Below are 6,466 nucleotides of genomic sequence, written 5' to 3' on the forward strand. Positions count from 1 at the left end.
AATGTAGCCAACGTTTATTAAAAAAAAGCAACACCAAAGATTTGGGACCAAAAGCGGTTAGCAGTGACCATTGAATAAGTTTCTTCAGCTTGAGTTGGGTTAAACGGAAGGCACTAAAAAGAAAGAAACAGCCTTGACTTATTCCTATCTTCGGTAGACTGAACAAAAAAAAATATCGATTCGAAACCACTGTGACACAAAACACCTCTCTTCCGGGTCAAAAGATATGAAACCCAGCTCTTTTTTTCAGTTATTTATTTCATTTTTATATGCTATTTCTGAGTGAACTCCAAATTGGTTCATAGAGATAATACTTGGAAAAGGAAGCTCTGCTAAAAGCAAAATCGCAAATAAGTTCAAACATCAAAGGTACCTGTCTACATCTACCTACCCGAAGCTACTAAAACATCATCAAGACTTGAAAGCGAGGAGATACCAAGTAATGTGACATGTCGATACACACAAGAAAGCGCCATCCATCCCTCGAACTGAGTGAGGTGACACCTTTTTGACTATTTCGATGTAGTGAGATTGCGATTGAACAAACAAGAGGGTCTGGTATTGGATCCACAAAAGTTCCTACGATAATGAATGGGGTCGGTTTAGTAGATCTACAACCTCACATTTTGCTATATTTCACTTGGGCGAAATGAGGCTGCTTTCGCAAAAGATACGCAGCGTAATGCCTTATCCAAATGGTATTCCTTGTCGAAACCCCGACTGGGGAGAAGCTAAAATGCTAACTATCACTATTTTTCCTACAATCTCTTGAATTGAAAAACAAACTATGGGAAATTGGGTCAGGCTGAAAGAAAGAGGGGAGAAAGTCACGCTCAGCATGGGCAACCTATGATACGTTTTCTCCATGTGAAAGAGCTCAATGAAGAGGCCACGGGACGAGCCCATTCCTGACGAGTGATTTAGAAAGGAGTGAACGAACTACAGAATGTAGCGAGCCGCCCGCGCCTTGGTGACCTAACCACTTGAAAAGCAACAATCTTTTATTTGACTTAGTCACAAGACGAGTAAGTACCATTCGAAACAAGGTACCATTCGAAACCAGAGCCGCCTGCACTTCTTAGCTTGTTCCGCCGCAGAAAAGGCTACTCTACCTACGCACCCATGCAAAGAAGCAGAAAAGGCTACTGTCCCATGCAAAGAAATATATATCGATATCGGCAATGCTTCATGAACTCAACATACATGCGCCATAGTGCCAATGATCTCCTTTACCAACTGTTCTGCCCGTTGCTAGTGTTAAGCTTCCACATTCACTCCCAGGCCGCTGATGAGACCGTCACTTTGCTATTCAATTACCTAGAAAGAAGGCGCGTGCGTCAATGTTTTGATTGAGTGAATGATCCATCAATAAGATCAAGCTGGAAGGTCTGTCTTGAGTTCAGTTTCTGTCAACGATGAAAGAAAGTAAATGAAGTCTATTCTCAAATCAAGTCAACAAGTCAATATGTATGTGTCTCTATTCTAAGAAAAAGAAGAAGGCACCACCACCGAGAACTGACTCCACAACCGAGAAGCGTGTCAGCCTTCCTTATTCAATCAACTCTAATTTAGTACAAGTACGATCAAGAAAAGTAAGAAGTTGAACCAGAGTCACTATTATTATTAGTAGTATAGTCAGTTGTATATGTACCTGCACGAATCTTTCAAGTAAGTCATTAGCCATAAAGTCCAAATAGAGTAAGGAGTAAGTGCATCGACGTCTAAGGGTGTAGATCAGGACTCATTGATTTCAGATTCCGCTTTGAAGAAGAGATTCTTGTTCAATATGGTTGTTTTTGGCTGAGTGTTGAAGAAGCTACGAGTTTGCAAACAAGAAGGTAGAAAGCGGAAGTATGATCAAGACAAAGTGGTAAGGATTGGGTTGACCTTGCCTTAAGCCTCCCGAGTAGCCCTTCAGTTCCCAGGTAGTGTAGAAAAAGAAGACAGTTCCCAGGTGGTGTAGAAAAAGAAGAAGCCATTGGACTACCTTCTCAGGAAAACCAGTGGCAGATCACTTGAAAACAATCACAGCGAACCCTCCCTCAAACGATCTACTTTGAATCACGAATTAGCGTATGAAAAGCGGCGATCTTTCTCTATTTCTTCCTCTTCCACCAAAACAAACAAGTTGTTTTCGGGCGCATGCTTCCCCTTCTCAGTCTCTTTCGCACTGTTTGTTCACTCTGATCTGAGCCCTCATCCCTGGATGTCAGTAGCTGTTTCTTCTTCGACGAGCTCGACTCAGATATATCTTCCGCCCGGGTGGCACAAGCAAAGAGAGATTGCGCTCTCTTTTTTCCGAGAGATTCTTTCCAAACTTGTCAAGTAGATGACTGGCTGGATAGCGAGTACTACTTTATTCGCGGTACTAACCTCCCCTCAAGTCCCAGGAAGAGAGAAAGGATACCATATTACAAGTAGGTGGTTGCTTAGAGCTTATGGCTAAGAATGCCACCCGCCTTACACACACTCGGATGAAATCATCCTACGTAAGAAGACAAAAGGGATAAGAAGAAAGCTTCGGGTCTAATGGAGCAGCTTGATCGCTAGCTTCGACCTCCCCATTTCTACTTACGTTACTATGGATCAAGCATTATTACAGGAATCTCGGGCGAACCAGAAGGGACATCGTTCGAGCTTTAGTTAAGCGACTCATAAGAGGATCAATGGGCCTTCCCTTCTCCCTCCGTATGGATACAAAGATGGACATATTAGCAGCTTAACGTATCTCACGACTATCTTGGCTCATACTACCACCTCCAATAATCCCTTTGGTTGAGGCATCGAATGGCGAACCCCGACCAAAGGGAGTGCATTCCTTTTCATTCGATTTCAAGTAGATACCAAACTTGAACTACGTCTTTAACTGATTGTATTAGAAGCTGCCCTATCAAGAACCACCCTGTAGAAGCATCTCAACCACCTCACTCGAATAATCATATAAAAAGAGAAAACATAGTCCATCTATAAGAAGAGGCGTCTACTCCTCCATTCTCTCGCTAAGGCATTGGTTTCAAAGTGCATTTCAGATCGATAAGCTCAGAGTTGGGCTGTTTCTTGTATCTGATGGAGCATGAGGTTGGTTCAGCCCTCAAGTGGTGTAATAGCGGCTTTCGTACCAACAATCTTTTCCTTTCGCCAGAGGGAAATAATTCATTTAGAGTTTTTTATACGAGCTACGCATGACCTTTATTTATCTATCCAGATGGGAGAGATTAAGGGAAACATTGCTTTTCATATTCTATTATAGGTCATCGCTGGGAGTAAGGAATCTAGTTAGTTAGATGCTTAACCCAATCCACCAACTCGTGCGTGCATTTTCTTCTTTGTTTGGTTTTCGGGACCCCACGTACTAGTGATGGTGGAAAAAAGTGAAGTGAGGCTACTGCAGTCACAGCCCTCTCAGCACCTCTATCAATCGATGATTCAGCATCGCAAGAGTCATGTTTTAGCTGCCCTTCATAACGTCCCGCTGCCCGATACAAGGCCAAAAGCAGATCACCTCTTACTTAGTGCCAATTCTTTCAAAACTAGCCTAGCTTTTCACTCGTGCGTAGGTTCCAGAGGCATCTTCCATTCATTTCGATTTAGGTCTGGAATTCCAATAAGAAAATGGGATAAGGTCAAGAAGTATCAGGTTTTTTCTTTCTTTTTTTGTATAGGTACCGGTACGATTAGGAAGCGTTTCCAACTCAGCTCTACCGTCATAGGTATGCCGAGTTGTTTATTATGCTCCAGTATCTCTCGGGCTATAGCCATCCTATCCGAGAGGTTTCTCTCATTCAATCTTTTTACATATGCTAACTGTCTAAACAAAACAACCCCCAAAACGCTAAAAATCAGACAAAGGAGAAAACAAAAGGGATAGGGATGGGCGGTTACGGTATGCGTGAGAACTTCCGAGAAATTGGTACAAGTAGCTCCCATCGGAAAATGCCATCTTTTTCAGCTCTGCTCCCGAAAAGAGAAAGGAAAGGAGACTGATCTTGACGTCGGCGTTGGTTTTTCCAACGAAAAACAAGAACATTCTTTCCCGAAAAGGCATTCATTCATTGTTCGTTCTGTGCCAGGAACCAGATTTGAACTGGTGACACGAGGATTTTCAATCCTCTGCTCTACCAACTGAGCTATCCTGACTATTTATTGTGCATCATCCTAGTAGAGTACTTGTATCTATGTCAATTAAAGGGACTAAAAAAGAAAAAAGTATTCTCAAATTGGACTTAGTAAATATCAGGATAATGATATGGATTGTGAATGACTTACTTAATAATAGGGATTACTTGCCTATACTATAATATGTTCATTTGTATGAATGGGATAAGATCCAAAGAAGTCAGTTCGGATCCGTTTGTGAAAGAGTAGAATAAGAAAGATAGTGAATCTTGTTTGAACCATTAATGAAAAATAGAGGTTGGTACAATAGTTAGGAAGTAAAATGGGCTTTTTATTGGGGATAGAGGGACTTGACTTGAACCCTCACGATTTAGAAAGTCGACGGATTTTCCTCTTACTAGAAATTTCATTGTGGTCGGTAACGTTGGTGAATTAACAGAAACGGAAAGAGAGGGATTCGAACCCTCGGTAAACAAAAGCCTACATAGCAGTTCCAATGCTACGCCTTGAACCACTCGGCCATCTCTCCTACATAATCTTATTATTGACCAGAAACTGAGTGAATAGCGAGTTTTCGTATCACTAAAGTACAGGTACAACCGATCACAGGTTCCATAGGGAGTTTGACTTCCTTTCCAATTTCATATTTCTCAACAACAACTTCTCTCATCCCCACGGATCTATTCAAAATTCTGGAATCGTCCCATGTTTCTATTTCGATTGTATGGCGTGGCGTATACACGTTATGCAAACAGAACGTATGGTTACTTTACTCTATTTTCTCATGGCTTGTTAAACCTTTCTTTTTTCTTTTTGGATCATAACCAAATAAAAACTTCTCGAGTTATCAGAATCCATAGTCAAATTCAGTCCTTGGTTATTCAAGTTAGATGAAATAGTAATAGTTTGGCTCACATTGGTATACTACGAAATCCAATCTGATTCAAATATTGAATATCTCTCCTTGTCGGGACAATTTAAGCAGAATAAAATATCTATTATCGATTTTTTAGAATCGAATTAGTCTGTTTTTTTGCTATTTCGTACTGTATAATTCCTTTGTTTATGGGATCATTTTCCCCGAGGGTTTCCAATCAATGGGGGCGTAGTATAGGTAGTTAGAGAGTGTAGGCTCCCCTAGCTTGAATTCTTTTTACCCATTCTTTGAGAGTGATAGGTTTGATTTTTCCGTACCGTAATAGAAGAGCTCAGAAGAAAGACCTAATTATATAAAAACACGACCATTCAAGCTAAAGATCAGAGGATCCGTAATAGGACTCTCATAGACTTGCCGGGAAATAGAAAATTTGGAATCGGCTTTTCTTTTGCGCTAAAAAAAACTTGAGGCCTTTTCCCTTATTATATGGCATATCCATACTTTAATAACCTAGTGCCTGATCGATTGAAAGCAATATTTACTGTCAGATAGAGAGATGCTGATAGGAAAAAGGATGGTATTTACTTATTCTCAAGAATATATAGAAAGGGAAAAGCTTAATAGCCACTATTGATCCCCTGAACAGAGCACATGATTCGGGATCAGGTGCGATGTGAAGAGGTAGCCTAGCCTTTTATGAGAGTCAATTGGGAAGTGGAAAGGCAAAACCATTAGTTTAAGTTCCCGGCTTTAGTCCTCTGTGAAGTTCAGTCAACCATTTGAGTCAATTTTGAGTAAATAGTAAGACTTCGGATCGCACCATTCATAATGTTGCATCTCAATACTTGGCATCTTTTTCCCACTGCTGGCTCATAAATTCGCCTTGGTTTCACCGGAATTCGTTTATTTCGTTCATTAATTCGTTCTGATAGCTACGCAGAGGTCTTTCCTTACGACTCCCGTGCTTAATACGAAAAGCGGTTCTTGTGTGAAAAGTGCCAACTGACTATCTCCTTATTTTCTGATTGTTCTTCCGATAGGAATATTCCCTTGATCAGCTAACCTGGCCCAAGCATAACAATAGTGCATTTCCCCTTGATGGTACGATTTACATATCTTCTACCTCTGCTACTTCTGTTCAGGAAGGTTAGTTTAGGCACTCCATCCCTGAGGGCTGCATCAGCTTATCTTTCTAGAAATCCCAGCTATAAGCTAGATCGGTATAAATAGGGCATTAAGCAGCAATAACAGAGATAGCATCCATGAGTTTTTTAATCCATCCTTTAGCATCGCCTGACTCGGACAAGGTGTTTCCTTCCTTCGCAATACCCGGCCAGGGCAATGTAGCTATCCCAATAAGATATGAAAGCTGGGCCACACCTGAGCAAGGAACTTATACATAGAAGTAACAGTAAATGTGCAAGATTTGGACCACTGCCATTTCCTTAAACCATCAATCAACAAATTGAAATA

The 6,466-nt window shown here is 41.0% G+C and overlaps 1 non-coding gene across 1 annotated transcript; it reads right to left on the minus strand.

Moving 5' to 3' along the window:
• Positions 1–4,558: 4,558 nt before the first annotated feature.
• On the minus strand, positions 4,559–4,645 carry TRNAS-GGA (transfer RNA serine (anticodon GGA)). The gene has a single exon. It is a non-coding gene; the product is annotated as a tRNA-Ser (tRNA).
• Between the last annotated feature and the right edge of the window lie 1,821 nt (positions 4,646–6,466).

This window comes from Aegilops tauschii, chromosome 7 (assembly GCF_002575655.3).
Source record: "Aegilops tauschii subsp. strangulata cultivar AL8/78 chromosome 7, Aet v6.0, whole genome shotgun sequence".
Taxonomy (NCBI): domain Eukaryota; kingdom Viridiplantae; phylum Streptophyta; class Magnoliopsida; order Poales; family Poaceae; genus Aegilops; species Aegilops tauschii.